Source organism: Engystomops pustulosus, chromosome 1 (genome assembly GCF_040894005.1).
Source record: "Engystomops pustulosus chromosome 1, aEngPut4.maternal, whole genome shotgun sequence".
Taxonomy (NCBI): domain Eukaryota; kingdom Metazoa; phylum Chordata; class Amphibia; order Anura; family Leptodactylidae; genus Engystomops; species Engystomops pustulosus.
The window spans coordinates 53,471,056-53,489,813 of NC_092411.1; positions in this window are offsets into that span (position 1 = coordinate 53,471,056).

Genomic DNA, 18,758 nt, shown 5'->3' on the forward strand with positions numbered 1-18,758 from the left:
ACCTTCAAGATTAGATGAAAAATCTATATAAAATACATGTTAGGCTACTGCAGTTAATTAAAAAGCAAGGCTATGTCAGGGCCGGGCATTAAACATTTGCAAAAATTATAAAAATGCTAAATAAATGCAGCCTGGAGTGTAATTTGAGTGGGTGACAGTGCAGTTCTACGGAGCCCAGTCTTGGGGCACATACACTATTCCTTCCCCATATAAACAGAACATAACAGTAGACAACAGAATAAAGGTTACTAAAAACATACATTATCAGAACCAAGCTTACTACATAGATACCGCACTAGAATCAAGCTTACTACATAGATACAGCACTAGAATCAAGCTTACTACATAGATACCGCACTAGAATGAAGCTTACTACATAGATACAGCACTAGAATCAAGCTTACTACATAGATACAGCACTAGAATCAAGCTTACTACATAGATACAGCACTAGAATCAAGCTTACTACATAGACACAGCACTAGAATCAAGCTTACTACATAGACACAGCACTAGAATCAAGCTTACTACATAGATACAGCACTAGATTCAAGCTTACTACATAGATACAGCACTAGAATCAAGCTTACTACATAGATACAGCACTAGAATCAAGCTTACTACATATATACAGCACTAGAATCAAGCTTACTACATATATACAGAGCTAGAATCAAGCTTACTACATAGATACAGCACTAGAATCAAGCTTACTACATATATACAGGACTAGAAACAAGCTTACTACATAGGTATAGCACTAGAATCAAGCTTACTACATAGATACAGCACTAGAATCAAGCTTACTACATAGATACAGCACTAGAATCAAGCTTACTACATAGACACTGGAGCAGAAACAAGCAGAGCAAGACAGGCAGTTTTATTCTGCACCAGATTTATCACGGTGTCTGATGCTGTGTAATAAATCTAATGCAGGATAATACTGTCCCCATGTAGCTCCCCTACATAGGAGAAAATAACAGAGAGTCACAGAATATAGGAAATGCTGCAGAAATGTGGGCTCATGAGTAGAGATGAGCGAGCACTGAAATGCTCGAGTGCTCGTTATTCGAGACAAACTTTTCCAGATGCTCGAGTGCTCGTCTCGAATAACGAACCGCATTGAAGTCAATGGGAGACTCGAGCATTTTTCAAAGGGACCATGGTTCGGCAATAAAATGTGTTATTTAATTGAAAAAGAATGTCTTCTGATAAGTTAGCAGATGTATGCAAACATCTGCAATCTATTCTTCACTGTTCCGCGCGTATATTATCTCCCGACAAGTTAGCAGATGTGAAGAACAGTGAAGAATAGAATAAAAACAGTGAACACAGGATCATTTAAGTGAAAAACACAGTGAAGAATAGATTGCAGATGTTCGGCACATCTGCTTACTTGTCGGGATCCATGCTGCTGCTCCTCGGTGTCTCCGTGCTGCTGCTCCCCGGTGTCTCCGTTCTGCCCCTGCCCGATGTCTCCGTGCTGCCCCAGTGTCTCCGTTCTGCCCCAGTGTCTACGTTCTGCCCCTGCCCGATGTCTCCGTGCGGCCCCAGTGTCTCCGTGCTGCCCCAGTGTCTCCGTTCTGCCCCTGCCCCGATGTCTCCGTTCTGCCCCTTCCCCGATGTCTCCGTGCTGCCCCAGTGTCTCCGTTCTGCCCCTGCCCGATGTTTCCGTGCTGCCACAGTGTCTCCGTTCTGCCCCGGCCCGATGTCTCCGTGCTGCCCCAGTGTCCCTGCCCCGATGTCTCCGTGCTGCTGTTCCCCCGATGTCTCTGTGCTGCTCCCCGGTGTCTCTCTGCTGCTCCCCGTGTTCTTCAATGTGTTCCTCACACATATATATTGTTCTTCACATACTATTTTGTTCGCACTGTTCCGTGCGTATCTTCCGACAAGTAAGCAGATGTGCCGAACATCTGTAATCTATTCTTCACTGTGTTCTTTACTGTGTTTTTCACTTAAATGATCCTGTGTTCACTGTGTTCACTGTATTTATTCTATTCTTTATTGTTCTTCACTGTGTTTTTTTAATTAAATGCTCGATCTCGAGCAGGGGAAATACTTGTCCGAGCAACGAGCCGTTTCGAGTACCTTAATACTCGAACGAGCATCAAGCTCGGACGAGTATACTCGCTCATCTCTACTCATGAGTAATACTAGCACTTACTGTAAATCTGGTGACAGATGACAACTTTGATCTGAGGACTTCTTCTTTTCTTTTTTCACCTGGCAATGTGAGCTTCTCACAGTAACAATTCATCCTTTAGATTTAGAAACACAAGACTTTTAGCACCTTCTTAACAGAAATGTAAAGGGAACCTGTCAGCAGAAAGTGACCTAATAAACCACTATCAGTATGTTGTCAAGCAGCTCAACACCTTCCAGATTGTTTCTTTCATGACCAAGGTGGAGACATCATCCAGTAAATCCACTTTGAAGTGGGATGAAAATTAGCTGTAAAAAGTCAAGAAGGCGGAGATTTTAACACTGAAGTCAAGTTCTCTGTTCTCAGAAAGCCCCAGTCACTGTAATTGATGGTCCTACATCTAGAGACATCACTAACAGATCTCCTGAAGTCCGATGCCTAATGTCAATCACAGAGGAGGAGGCGTTTAGAGCTTCCCAACTTTCCTCCTCCTTGACTTTATACAACCAATTTACGTCTCACTTGAAAGTTGATTTTCTGGATGATGCCATCACACAGGACCATGAAAGAAACAAAAACTAGAAGGTGTTGCACTATTTGACAATATACTGGTAGTGGTTTATTAGGCCAATTGCTGATGACAGGTTCCCTTTAATACTGTTCTAATGCTCCCATAGAGATCACTATTATGCCCCCATAATAGAAAATATAGTAATCGTGTTCCCACAAAAGCCAATATAGTCCTATAGATGCCACTGTATCCAATATAGTAAAAGTTCCCCCACAGTAGCCAATATACTAATCATTTCCCCAATGTAGCCAATATAGTCACAGTGCCCGCACAGTAGCTTATATAGCAATGGTGACGAACCTATGGCACGGGTGCCAGAGATGGCACTCTGAGCACTCTTTTTGGGCATCCAAGCCATCAACATAGCGCTCGACATAGAACTCAAAGCATCATCCTGCAGTCCCAGATAACTCGGGAAATGCTGCTCTCAGTGCTTTTTTTTTGTAAAGCAACACATTCTTGATTCTTGAATCCTACAACTCTTATTCTGCATATGGACACAGCACATTACTAATACTCCTCAATAAGAATGCCAGTATAATAGAAATTGAAGAGTTTCCTTTCATATCTGTCAACATGGACAATACTTTTACATAAAAGTGTAAAGATCCCGAAAGCTTTCTTTCTTCTGTAGCAGAAAAGTCACAGCTGCTAGAAGCCATAGTGGCCAAGATGACATGAAAGCTACAGATGGCTACAATCAGAGTAGTCACTACTACATTGTTATGTACTGTGATTATTTATAAGATGTGTGAAAGCTGACTTAAACAAGTATCTACCAGATATGGTCTCCATATGGTGGTAATATTAGTATAAGTTTGGGGGCCCAGTCAGGGGGGGAGATCTATGTAAACATGTCTTTATGTATGTGGTTAGTGGCAGCAGGATTGTGAAAAATGCATTAATATTTAGCAATATGTAAGTACTGAGGAGTAGTTACCCTTATAAGAATGTCATCCAAATGGTAAAGCTAGCTGCATGTATCTAGTGGAAATATCTATTCTATTCCCAATCGCCACACACAGACCGCAAAAACAGACCACAGGTCCGCTACATGCATGTTCATGTGCAGGTAGTCTAACACAGTACAAAGAATCTCTTACTTCTGTGGGTTCATGCCCACACCCGAGCCGCCTGTCCTAGCAAAAGATATATCAATGGGGGCGTAACGATTGCGGTTGCAGGGTGTGTGACCGTGAGCGGCCCTGCCGGAAGGGCGCGATCTGTGGCTGTAACAGTTCTGTATCTGTTCCTGACAGGCACGGGTCCTTGGAGAAGTGCACAAGTCAGATGCATGACTTCTGGCCCATGCATTTCTGCAGCCAAAGAGCCTCAAACCCTACTAGTGGAGGGGCCCAATGGGAACTATCAGAGAGCTTGTGCCATGGCAGAGCAGGGACAGGGAGTAATGCAGGTAAGCGTGCTCATTGGCAGGAGCGTAACGAGTTGAAGCATCATGAGAGGCAGCATCAGAAGAGGGAGCGTCAGAAGAGGGGCATCAGGTGAGAGGACATCAGGAGAAGGAGAATAGGGAGAGGCAGCATTATGAAATGGGAATCAGGTGAGGAGACATCATGAGAGGGACATCAGGTGAGGAGACATCAGGAGAGGGGCATCAGGAGAGGCAGCATCAGAAGAGGGATCATTATCGAGAGGGGAATCATGAGTGGGAATATTGTAAGGGGCATCAGCAGAGGCAGCATCATGAGAGGGGCATCAAGAGAGGGAACATCATGAGAGGGGCATCAGGAGAAGGAGTATCAGGAGAGGGAGTCATCATGGGAATACCCCTTTAAAACCTAATATTGTTTAATTGAGTGATCTCTAGTCCCTGTATTTGCGATGACCTTGCATGAATCCATGATCTTTCCCTTTACTCATTAATGATTATGTAGAGAAAATCACAAACTGAATAAATTCCTTAGTGTATGATATCACCCAGCAGACTTTTATCATGTAGATATGCGAAATATGTTTGTTACATTTTGTTAAAGCTGTTAAAGGAAAACTACCAACAAAGTCCAGCATGATAAACAAGGGGCACTTACTCATAGACCCAGGCAGAGACTGTGATAATCTTCTAATATGTGTCATCTATGGCCTCCTTCCTACTAAAATAAACGTTTTAAAATAATTCTAATGAGCCTGAGGGCTCTGGTGGGTGTTTAAAGAGTCCTTCTTGCTCAGCATCACAGGTTGTTACAATGAGAAGAACATGTCTTCCCCCCTCTCCCTCCTCCCTCTTCCTGTGTAATGTAGCAGCAACAGAAAGTGCAGGGGGAGGGGAGGCCTGCTCTGCTCATTGTAACAACCAGTGCCAGGACAACACTTAGTGGCTCTGGTAACACCCTCAGCCCTTCTGGCTCATTAGAATAATTTTAAAAGTTGATTTAAGAAGGAAGGAGGCCATGGATAACAAATATAAGAAGATTACCAGTCATGGTGCCTGGTTCTATAAGTAAGTGTCCCTGCTTTATCATGATGGATTTTGATGTTAGATTTTCTTTAACAACATTTTATTTGGTTAAACTGAATTTTACCAGAAAAATGATTGCTGTATAGAGGACCAATTTTGCAAGTAATAGACTTCCATATCACACATTCCCGAGGAGATAATTCTGTCTGATGATTATTCCAGATTATACTTTTCTGAAGTAGTTCTGAAAAAATTATTGCATAAATTGTCTCTGTTTCTCTCTAAAGAGGTGGCTTAAAAAGTAGAGTAACATGTGACAGTCTTATGGATTCACTATACAGGCGTCCCCTACTTAAGGACACCCAAGTTACAGACGACCCATAGTTAAAGACGGACCCCTCTGCCCACTGTGACCTCTGGTGAAGCTCTCTGGATGCCTTATTATAGTCCCAGACTGCAATGATCAGCTGTACGGTGTCTGTAATGAAGCTTTATGGATAATCTTTTGTCCCATTACAGCAAAAAATTTTGAAACTCCAATTGTCACTGGGGCAAAAAAAAAAAAAATTTGTCTAGAACTACAATTATAACATATGCAGTTTCAACTTACATACAAATTCAACTTAAGAACAAACCTATGGACCCTATCTTGTACATAACCCGGGGACTGCCTGTATCTATCAAACAGTGCTGCGGTGATTAAAACATTCTCCAGCAAATCTGATTTATAAGTCTCATGGTAATAGGTTCCCCAATATGCCCTTTGACATGTCCTTTGACTGTTCTCAGAAAACAACTTTACTATTATTGATTTTTATTATTTTATATACATTAGCCTTACACCACCACTAATGGGGTGATTATAATATATTTTATGTTTTTATATATAATATATTTTAGATTACACAGAGGGTTTTGCCTTGGATTTTGTGTCATATTTAAGTTTATAAACAAAGAAAAATTGTTTAGGATTTTCAAATTGTCCACGTGGTGTTCTTGGATATCCACTGTAAGCTGCAGATCACCCGCTGAGAGTTATACTCTACCCATTTGCCATGGACTTACACTGTATGGGGGCAGATCAAAGGCCAAGAGAAGAGGTGCCTGCTCTGTAATAGCAGCAGATAGCCATGTCAAAAAAAGGTTGTGTTGCAGGTTAATAACCTGAAGCATAAGTTATTTTCCACTGTGGGATTTTAGCACAGCATAGAGGTGAGATTTTGTGAGCTTTTCAGGTACTGTAATGGGGACAACAGCTAGCAAATCTGCAGCAGCCATTTCAACTATATGTCATGTATATGTTACCTTAAAGGCCATTTACCACCAGGATGAAGATTTGTACACCAAGCACACTGACATACTGGTGTGTGCCCCCTCTGACAGGATCTCCTCTTCTTTTATCTTCTTATTCCCTGGTTTATATAAAAAAAGGCTTTTAAAATTATGCAAACGAGTCTAAGGAGCTCCATGCTCCATAGGTGTTAATAGAGCCTGGAGCCACTAAGGCTTATTTGCATAATTTTTAAAGCCTTATTTTCTTAAAAAACAAGGCATAAGAGGATAAAAGAAGAACAGATCCTGCCAGAGGGGGCACACACCAGTATGTCAGTTTGCTTGGTTTACAATCCTTCATCCTGGTGGTAGATGTACTTTGAGGGCTTTTTTACTACAGAGAAGGCATGCTGTGGCTTGTTTAAATCAACATTTTAACATTTAGGCATTCTAGGACATACTGTACATCCTGATGGCCAGTATATTACAGCACCTCGATGTGTAGTTACCTTGCATGGGTTCCGAAGCCAATGATAAATAGCCCCCAATGTGACTTTTTTTTTACACTTTTTATGCCAAAAAACAATGATAAATACATCCCAAAGTGTCTGCTGAAATTACTAGCTGAAAACTATTATTAAATGTGTCAAGGAAATGCCTGAAGAATCATGGCAGCATAAGGTAAACACAGACAAAGATTTTTCAGGTATAGAGACACACATGTAACAGGATACTTGCTTAACAGAGCCAAAGTAATCCCATAACTTTATTTTTTTAATTTTTTTTTATTTTTTTATATCAGTTATGTGACTGATTTTATTTTTGTACTTTTGTATATTTATTTATCAGGCACATTCAGACGAATGTAATGGGGACTGGTATTGGTCCCTATTGACGCCTATTGTGCTCGGTCATGGGACGGTGAGCTGTGCTACAAGTGGCTGTGTGCTTTGTAGAAAATTATTAAAAGTGTATATTCTTACTTTTTTTTATCATTTCGTTTATTGATGAACAGCAAATTTGATCGCAAGTGTGAGAATTACATAATGCGGTAACAGTGTACATACAATTGAAACAAATACATGTCATTGTACAATTCAATAAACAAACTCTGCATATACGATTAATCTGCATGTCCGGCTCTTTTTTGGAAGGGAACTTTTAGATGGCTTTAAGAGGGCTCAGAGAGAGAGAAGGGGCATTTTTGTAGGGAGGGTTTTGGGCAAAGGAAAAGAGGAGAAAGGGTGAGGGAAGATGAGGGGTATGAGGAGGACAAGGAGGAGAAAGGGAATGAGGGGAGAGAAAAAGGGAAGGGGGGCGTGGGCCATGTCTTGTCCGGGAGGTACGTATCATACCTTTGATTTCACAGTAGCTCTCCATATTCAGGAGACTGTTTGAATTGGATCCAGGGTAGCCATGTTTTATCGAACCTTTCATGGGTTCCATGGACAGAGGAATTGAGGTCCTCCATGTACATTTAAAATCATTCACTTTTGCCACCCACATACCCATTGGGTATGGTACAGTTTTCTTCCATAGTAACGGAATGCAGGTGATGAGAAAACGGAGCAGTGATTTCTTATATTGATGTGTGGACACGTCACAGTATTGGAGAAGGAAGAGGGATGGCTCCAGTCTAATTGTCTCTCCACGTAGTAAGGATATGACCCAAATCTCGCCAGGACCAAAATGTGTGGAAGAAGGAGCCCTATTCTTCGCCACATCTCCAGTACTTATTGGGGACATGTGGAAAAATTGTGTGTAGTCTGGTAGGTACTCTGTGCCAGTAATTTGTAGCCCGCCTCTTGATAACATGAGTATATTTTTACTTAACCCCATCAAGACCAAGTTTTTCTCAATTTCACTACATCTTTCCACAGGCATTATCTTTTTCAATTTTTCTGTTAACTAGCCTTCATCTAGCTTTGTAATCTTCTAGATAAATTGTACTTTCTAGTGGCACCATATAATATTCAGCCCTGCCCTGTCTAGCCCTGCCCTGTCTAGCAAGGGTTATTAGTCACAGCCGGCCGATCCAGGCCGATCTGCTGTAGGCATCGTCTAGGAACACCTTCATAAACCTGCTGGTTCTACTAGTCTCCCCATACCTGTTCCCTGTGATCTTGTGTTATTTCTTGCTATCCTGTGTGTGATAATAATATTACTCCTCCACAGTTTGTTTGTTATATATATATTATTTTTTCTTTCTTTGTGTTTCATTCTGCCTGTTATAAATCATTAGGCTCCATTTGTTTAAGATCAGCCAGGAAGGTGAGCCTGGCAGGGTGATTATAAAACCCCAGGGAGTCTATGCTTGATCAGAGAAGCATGGTCTTCCTAAGTGGTAAAATTAACACCTCTCGGCCAGAGTAGTCTAGCTAGTGGGGGATAAAAAGAAGCCACAGACTGCATGTTTTTCCCTCCAAATTCAGACAAAGGGGAATATCATAGCTGCCCATAACTGGGACATAATTCATAATTATAGGTCCCAAGTTACACAGGACAGTTATGGGGTCTAGACACACTCCTGGTCTGAAAATCAGAACATTAGCTGCAATGGAAGGCAGCCAATAGCAGAACACCCCTGATATTAGGCTAAGACACCCCAAGTTTGGTATGGGGTTAATGGGAATAACATGCCCGTTTGGTTGGAAGCCGTGGCACAATTGTGCCATCTCCCAATCAAAAGTTATGGGATTCTGATAAAAACCCAGACCCAAAAAGTAGCTCACTGATGGGAGGGGGATAGAAAAATCCCCCTCACAGTGACATCACAGCCAGGGGTGGGGGTCAAAAAATCACCTGGGCTTAAATTAATGAAGCAGCCACATAGTAGTGTTCAGACTGAGGATTCTATCACAATAGAAGGCTGGATCGATGCTTATGCCCTGTCCTCGGGCCAAAGAATTTCTTCCTATTTCACTAGCAAGAATTTTTTGTTTCCTTTTCTCCCATAACTGTTTGTAAGTATTGTATGTGTATTGTTTTAATCCTTTTTTTTATTTTATCTGACAATTGAATTCTTTGAGTGTACTGCATTTTTATGTAAATTAAAACTTTTTAATAAGCCTCTGCTTGTAGCCTTAAAGAATCTGAGTCTCTGAAGGGAATCACGTTACCAGAGGTCATTATTAGCATAGTCCATGTAGTAAGCGATTGCATGTTCTGTGTGAGTTTATAATTGTAATATCGTGTAAGTAGTGAGTGCATGTGCTGAGTTATCATCAGGGTGCATTGTCTGTGTGGTTGAGGTGCCTACGGCCTTCTTTGCATAAGTAACTCGTGGGTGGTGGCAGTGCGGATTCTGTGGAGTAAATTTAGCGTAAGGACGCCATTTTGTGGAAGAAGGCGGAGCTTAAGGGCTAAATTCTGGGACTCCATAGAGTAGTTATCCCAGTGTGTGAACTCCGGTGAGTCGGGTTCGTGACACTGTGTATGCGACCTCTGCTACGTTTACTTCACCTCTATCTAGTGATACAATTATGTGCCTTCGCCGCCATCTTGTTTTTGACCCAGTTCTATTCTTCACTTATCTTCACTTGTTTGTCTATATTTGTTCTGTGTCCTAGTGTGAATACTTCTCTATCTCTGACTTCTTGTTACCTGTCCGCTCCCCTAACCAGCAGCTGCCAGACTAAGTAAGTTTCCCAGTCACCTTACAGGGTCCCTCAGGGGTTAGAACTGTTAGTTAGGTTCCAGATAGCAGGTTCACCCCTATCAGGGCGGCTTATCTGCTTTAGGAAGTTGGTTGCCTGCAGGGACATTGCAGGGTGAGTTCACCACCACTTACCCAGTCTGACAGATTGCACAGTCTGGTTGTGGTTGCGCTGTTTCCTTGACAGTTGTCTGACACCAATTTTATCTAGTCTGTTCAAATGGCATTGTTCTAGTAGTCTTTCATTTTGTTCAGATGCAACTGTGTAAATTTGATCCATGCTGCCATATTCCTATCTACAGAAAGAGGAAGTTTTTCCCTGACAACACAGGGATCCTAATTGTTTAGCCCTTTTCTAATTGTATTGTCACAAAATGAAATAATTAACATGCAATTGGAGGCCTGAAGATTCTGAGATGTAGCCTTTAGCAGCTACTTACCTTCCTCATTCCTAAGGAAGCTTTATGTTTCTTGCAATGCTTTCTTCAGTCTTTACATCTGAAATAACGTAAAACAGATTGCTGAAAGTTGTTTTCCAGATTGTTGCAAAGCTTTTCCATTGTTGGTCTCCGGGGGCTGGTCAAAAAAGCTAATAACTAAACATTGTGGGAAAATATTGTGCTGATGTTCTACTTTATTATCTGCAGATTTTCCTAATGTTACTCGATATATAAAAAATAATAAGACAGAATTGGATTCTAAGGATTTGGGAGATGTAAAAGAAGGACCAGGCACCAGTTCACATCTCAGTTATTGAATTTTTTTTTTTGCATCAGTTATTGTGAGCTAATAACTACAGTGGGAGGGATGAGGTGCAATTTTTATATTCATCCAGAGGACAGGGAGTTTGCTGATCACATGGGGTGCAAAACCCCTTTTAATACACACATTAAATTCATGAACTTGTTCCACAATTCTGATAGCATAGCCAAAGTGCTTTTTGGGGGTAACCTATCTGTTAGGGTTCCAACAGACTACCATGGTTAAGTGCAGAGGATGGGACTCCATGCATCACATATGTATTTTCTGAATACCTCCCAATTTTGAACAATGTTTTAATCTTGGTATTTGAACCACTTTCTACATGTACAGTATTTTTAATCAGTGTGTTTGCATATTGGTGAGACATGAAAAGGAATAGTGTAGTCAGCGAGCAGATAAGATAGAAAGAACAGACAAACTCCCTTAGAAATTCTTGGAAAGCAGAGTAAAGTTTTTTTAAGCACATTTCTAAGATTTTTGAACTGCCCGTGGCCTGCCTTCAAGTCTGCACATGAGTAATTTCATAAACTTGTCCAGAATGACTGTACTTTATGTATCTGATTTTGCATCCAGTTTTGTAGATCAAAGTGAACTATATGGCAGCAATCGATTAGAGAAAATCGTAAGTCTTCAGCATTTCTTCGAAGTTGCTTTAAGTTCTTCTTATAATATTTATGCAGTTCTTGAAGAGATGTTTCATTCAGAATAATGTAACATGCATGATACAATAGTATACAATTCCCAATTAAGAATAAGACTAGACATGGAAAGGTTTATTGACACTGGTTGAATTAAGGAATTAAAAAAAGCATTGTGTACTGAAACAATGGCGTTCCCCATTAGATTAAAGGTGTTTAAGTGGTTCCTCACTTAAGGGGGTGTGCTTTTGAAAGGGGTGGGATTGAGTATAGTAAGGGTCTAGATAAGAAGATGGTTTGGGCCTTTATGGTAAATACGGGATCTTTTTGCAAGGACTCTAACATTCTATTAATTTCCAATGTAACACTGTATGCTAGCCAAGGGAAAGTTAATATCTATGTATCCTACTCATCGCTTAGCATATGTTGGGTGCCCATCAGTGGCATGCCCAGTGCAAAATCTGTGCCAGGCCCCCGAGTATAATGTATGGTTTATAGTACTAGTCTTCTCATATGGGAAAGTGACACCTTATGAGCCCCCTAAGCCTCTTGGGCCCGGTTTGCAACCACCCATTCTGCACCCCCTCGTGTTACGCCCCCGTTACTCATACCTCAGCATCTTCTCCATTTAGGACAAGCTTTTACAGCTTTACAGACAGTTTGACAGGTTTTCACTTACTTAAAGGAAATCTACTATCGAAATCAAGCATGACCCAGGGACAATTACTCATAGATCCAGGCACTGTGATGGTGTTAATCTTCTTATATTTGTTATCCATGGCAGCATTCATTTTAAAATTCACTTTTAAGATTATGCTAATAAGTTAAAAGGGCTTTAGGGTTGTTTTCAGAGTCCCTCTTTGCTGCAGCTTCACAGTAAACTGCCTGAGAAGACAGAGAAAAGAGGTTCTCTGGTAACGCCCCCAGAGCCCTTGTGGCTGTTTACCATCATTTTAGTTGTGTAAATGTGATCTATGTGTAAGTGTCCCTGGTTTATCATGATTGATTTTGATGGTAGATTTCCTGTAAACTATCATGTGTTGGTCATAGTCACTCTCATAGTTGCACAATCCTGAACCTTACTCACTCCATCTCAGCCCCTCCACCAAAGGCACCAGTCTCTAAGCCCGATTGCTAGCTAACTGTGGTGTATCGTCGTGGTGTGCATCCTTTCATGAAGAATAGCCCTTGTCCCAACAAACCCACTGTACTATAACTTTAGACACCACAAAAAAACTCTTCCACTACCTCATGCTCTTCAGGGGACATCCAACATGAAGTATGTCTTCAATGTTACATAACAGTTAAAACACAAATTTAGTTTTACATAAAAGCTATTGTTTTTACTAGAATCACAGCCCATAGCAATAGTTCTATGCTGGTTGGATACTACATGATGTACCATTTAGAAAGCAGATTGGATACAGAGATAAGGGCCCACTGTTTAGCAAATTGCAATGGATTTTATGGTATGTGTGGTGACCTAACGGGGTCCTTGTGTAACGTGGCCCACTCTAATTACGCACATAGGTTGTTTAGTCCAAAACTACATAGACATCAACAGGTACCCCTTTCTTGAAGGGGAAGTGGACACAAACAAAGTTGAAAATGTTGATAAAAAATTAAATCTTTATTAGTACTACGGTATATATATAAATGCAAAAAACATAGAAGTGCCAAAATAATTGGCGCTGGTGTGTGTACAAACAATGTAACATACAATATAAAACACAGTGGTTTGGCACAGATAAAAAGCGGATAAGCCTGAGCAGAGGAGAAAAATTATGGTATGCTGAGACCAGTAAATGTGGAGCTGGACCAAGGAGTGTATTAGGTGTATGGTGTCTCCATAGAGTACATATCTAGGAGAGATACGCAAAGACTCCTGTGAAAGGAGAATATTGGTGTTGAAGCTGTCTATGAGTGTGTAACAGCTCTTACCAGTAAGGGGTAATGCGCAGCTCCGCTGCCAGGTTTGGACCGCGTCCCCGACGCGCGTTTCGGCTCAGGAAGAGCCTTCGTCCACTTCCCCTTCAAGAAAGGGGTACCTGTTGTTGATGATGATGATGTACCATTGCATACTATGTGGATAATTACATGTACATTGCAATTACAAATTACTTGTAACTCCTTGACTGGATAGCTGAAATACCAAAGGAGGAATAAAAGTCGATTTTACAGGAAAGGTCCCAGGTAGAGGAGTAAGAAGAACATTAACTGGATACATATATAGTAATGAATAAGGTACTATTTTAGGTGTATGGACCATAGAGGAGGTGACAGGTTCTCTTTAAACAGACAAACTTTAACTGCATCAGATATATGAATGCGTCTAATACTGAATAATTCATAATTAAGACTCGTCTGGTTCAATTAGTCTAGCACTGTCCATTGACAGTAAAACATAATAATCATTTTTAAAACATATAACACTATTTTTATAAATAGGTTGATATAATAATTTTTAGTAACAATATCTTTTTTAGCATTTTTTTAACTTTTATTTTTAACATTTTTCAACTTCTGTGGGTGTCCTGAATTACCTAATACTAATTTACTGTAACAGCTCAGGTCACAGTCTCAGCGTGGTGGGTCAGAAAATCTCCATTCATGGACCATTAGCTTCCAATTATGGCTCAGTGGCCAAAAACTAATTCTACCTGAAGCATAAAATGACATTTTTTTGTTGTTTACAAAATTCCAGAAATGCCAACTTCGATTATTTCCATTCTAGAAGATCTGCACAAAAATGGTACATAATAAAACATTTTTTATTTCTTGCGATTTTGCTAAAATGTTGTACAAAATATCTATATATATACATTATCATATTATAAGATACGGTACACAAAAATGTTATAATATTTGCATTATTTTACATAACTATTCATCAAAAATTAAATTTTGGGTGGTATTCAGGTGAGGTTTTGTCACGGGCAGGGGTGGTCCTGCAACCCATATCCCGGGGCACAGGTTTCCCCAGTGTTCCTCCCTGTGCCCCCGGACTGAGACTGCACGGAAACTTACCTTCTCTGGCCGACAATAATTTAAAGGGCCAGCGCGACGCTAATTGCCGCTGGCCAGCTGCCTTCCCTGATAAATTCCCAGGCCCTTCCTATACCCCCTGCCAGATCTTTGTGCTTCTATGCCTAAGAGATAGCTGTATTCCAAACCCTTTGCGATTATCCTGATTTCCCGTTGTAACCCCGGTTCCTAACTCTCGATTCTGTGTCCTGACCTACCGCTACTTCCCCGACTCTGATCCTGTGCTGCCTGTCTCGACCTCCTGCCTGTCCTTGACCACGAGATTGCCTTACGTTTCTGTACTAGACCTTGGCCGCAACCGTGGACAAAGTCGCACCTGTGGAACGACCTGGTGGCACCACGCTGCAACAAGTCCAACCTGCTTTGCGGCGTGGTGCCTGGTACCACTTACACTCCAGTCCCAGGTGACAGCTTACGTCCACGGTGGTACAGAGGATTACCATTACCACCGATCCTCACAGGCACACACGGGTATTCAAGGAAAATCAAGATTTTCTTTATATAAACCTGTTTATTAATGTCTCAGTGACACAACGCGTTTCAGAATCATTTAATATATTTTTAAAGTGAGAAGAGTCTGAAGTCTGGGGAACTTGTGGAGGTCCCAGAGCTGCTAAAGGACTCTTAAATGATTCAGAAAAATGTTGTGTCACTGAGACATTAATAAATAGTTTTAAATGTAGAAAATCTCAATTCTCCTAGAATACCTATGTGCGCCATATCGACAATCCTTCTGGTGATGTTACAGTACAGAAGTAATAAAGATAGTGGTGTCATAGTATGGGGATAATACAGAGTTCATAAAGAGCGATGTCATGGTTCAGGGATAATACACAAAGTTATGTCCCAGTAAAGCCGTAATATACACAGGCATGTCACAGTATCGGATTAATATAGATTGATTCACAGTACAGGAATAATGCACACAGTGATGTCACGGTTCAGGGATAATACACAGTGATTTCACAGTAAAGCCATAATACACACAGGAATGTGACAGTATTCGATTAATAAAGATTGATTCACAGTGGAGGAATATTACACAAGTGATGTCACAGTAAAGCCATAATACACACAGTTTTGTCACATTAGGGTAATGATAGTTTAATACACGTCACTCCTGAAAGTATATGGTTCAAATTGGTGCTCAAGTTAGGGAACTACCCCTTATCATATTTAAGAATAAAGTACTTGGCACTCAAATGTGATGCAATCTTCTTTAATTCAATGTAAAAGAAAATATAGAACAATCTCATAATTAAATACATTATCAGGGAAATGCATTCAATTATGAGATTGTTCTATATTTTCTTTTGCATAGCTTGCCATATAGCTTCTCCTTAGCGTTATACACTAAGATAACTGAATTGAATAAGACTTGTCATAGTCTATATATAGTACAGTGTACTGCATCACTGCAGCCTATGTATATATTCATATGAAAACATATTAATTCCCTCGGCAATGTTTATTTTGCATATTAATATTGCACAACGTTCTCTAATTATATGCTCTAGATCCATATTTCAGATAGTGTAGTGTTCTGAAGCAACATGTTACTTGCTATCTGTTTGGAATCCAGGTGATTGATATTCTATGTATATTGTTCATTTTCCACTTTCTGATGAAGGTCATGGGATTTGACCGAAACGTTAATTCTGGAATGCATACTGAAAATCGCATTTTAGTCACCATCACATTGTTTTGCCGTTTTATAATTCATTACGTCTCATATGTACTGTTTGATTTAGAACTATGATGATCTATTCGCGTTGTCAGCCACCTTTGTTTTTAGTAGGAGTATATTGGCAATTCTTTATAATATTCTAGGATGACTTATTCATCAAATTTCTTGACTACCGTTGATATTTCTATTGAATCACATATTCAGCAATTTAACTTTCAAATTGTGTTGCAATTGTGTTTGAATCATGTTTAAAATGCACCACAAAAAAGATGGTCGGATTTGAGTGGGGAAGCGACAGATTTTTATTTTCAGGCGCACAATCTTAGTGAATCGCCACACACTTCAATATAGACGTATAATGCAGTTTCCGGGAACACAGTTGACCGTATTATGTGCCCCATAATGTCCAAAGTAATGTTGCTGTACTGAGAAAATAAACAGCAATATCACAGAACTGAGACAAATGATAATATGAGAGTAACTCACACAGGGATATCACTGTACAAAGTAAAAATTCTGTAATAAAAACCAACTTGCCACTTTCCCTACTAACTGCTCCCTTGGTGGATATGGCCTGGTATTGGTCCCATAGCGGCTGCTATGCCTGCTACTCTGGTAGTTGCGGCCATGTATACAGTTATTGTCTTTCTGCATGTTGACTTTACAACAGTCTGACTCCCCTGGCAGTCACGGTGTCCCAGAGGAGCCATAGTGCCCCCCAGAAGCCATGTGCCCCCAAGCAACCACAGTACCCCTAGTGCCTCTCCAACAGCCACAATACCCCAAGTGCCTCCCCAGCAGCCATAGTGCCCCCAAGCAGCCACAGTGCCTCCAGTTTCCCCCAAGCATCCACCATACCCTTTTGATGCATCAAAAGCAAAGAAGACTCTGCTTCTGGAGAGCAAGGAAAGGTGTGTATTGGAGGTACCCTGCCCTATCCTATGCTCCATACGAGCGCAGCATATGGGTTCATTCACATGCCCGTCTGCGGGGACGTACATGCGGCCGCAAATTTGACGGCAATAGCTGCACGGCGGCGATACGGTGCCACACATGTTTGGCACTGATCCGGCACGCACACTGCAAAAAGATAGAGCATGCTTTATCTTTCTGTGAGTGTGTGGCCGTGCGCCGCTGTTTTCTATGGAGGAAGGAGGGGCCACCTTCTCCTCCTCTCCAGCACACCGCGAGCATACCGCATGTGAATGCACCCTAAGGGCAGTGAGCCGTGCTGGATAACACAAGACTACAGGCCTGATTGGACCCGTGCTTTAGCAGTCATTGCTAACAAAGGGTTTACAATTATTTGTCAACCCAGTAAATTAAAGCTGAAAGTCTCAACTTCAACTGCATCTGAATTGTTTTGTTCTAAATTTATTGTGGTAATGTACAGAACCAAAATTTGAAAACATTCATGAACCTAAAAATATCCCATGTACTACAATGCTACTGTACTACGCTGCAGATTGACTGCACAGATTGACCTGACTGCAGATACACTCGCTGTACAAAAGTATAATTTATCAGGAAAGGTTGTGACTTGCCATAAAAGGGGTAAAGTTGCTTTCACCTAAATGTTGCAGAAATTAGTAAGAGAACCATCAATGTGTGTCAGTTTTTCATGTGCAAATTTTGATCCGTTTTTAATGCAACCTTAATGCACTTATGAATTATACTTATGAATGAGTTCTACATTTTCTATAGCAATGGATGAGTGAAAAACACAATTCATTCAGATACAATGGGAGGAATTTATCATGCTTTGTGTTTCAGTTTACAAGTGAAACTCGTGAAAGGGCCATAAAGAGCAACTTTAGATGCACTGAAATTCAAAGCAAGCTAATTTGTAGGTGCTATAAAATCAATGGTAGACTAGATAGTCAAACACCCCCCGATATTTATCATCCAACCATCCTGCTTAGTGCATTTTTAACTTTACATTGAGAGATTTTCTTTGTTGTACTGTAGTTTAAACCAAATTTAAACTACAGCAACAGATCTTTAGATCTAACAATGTTATTCTAAAATGTTATTTTACTTTTGATGAGACCTCCCTCTAAACAATTGTTGTGACTTGTGTGCATGTTCCAAATCTGGCCAAGTATGCCCATTTTCCAACCCACTTTTTAAAAGTATAGTGACTGATACAAAAATAAAAATATTGCTACATGCTGGTGCAAACAAGCCCAAAATGTCTCCAAAGACTATTTCAATTGTTGGCATCATTTTGAACCCAAAATTCCATCATGCAGGGCTTGAACAATTAACACTTAGACCCCATGCATAAGACGGTGATATGGCCACACAATTTGCCGTCACATTATGGTCCTCATATATATCTATGAATCCCAGTCACAGTGCTGTGAGCACATATTTCCTATATTTTGGCATTTTTATGACGTAGCCGCTCGGCCTTCAGTGAAAAGGGGAGGGGTGAGGGACACTCAGCCCTCCTCCCTCCTGCACCAGGTGTATGCTCGCCAAAGCTACAGCCTGGGCAAGCATACGTTTGTGTCCATGAGGCCTTATACTGCATACATTTTAAACAGTATTAGTAAAAAAAAAA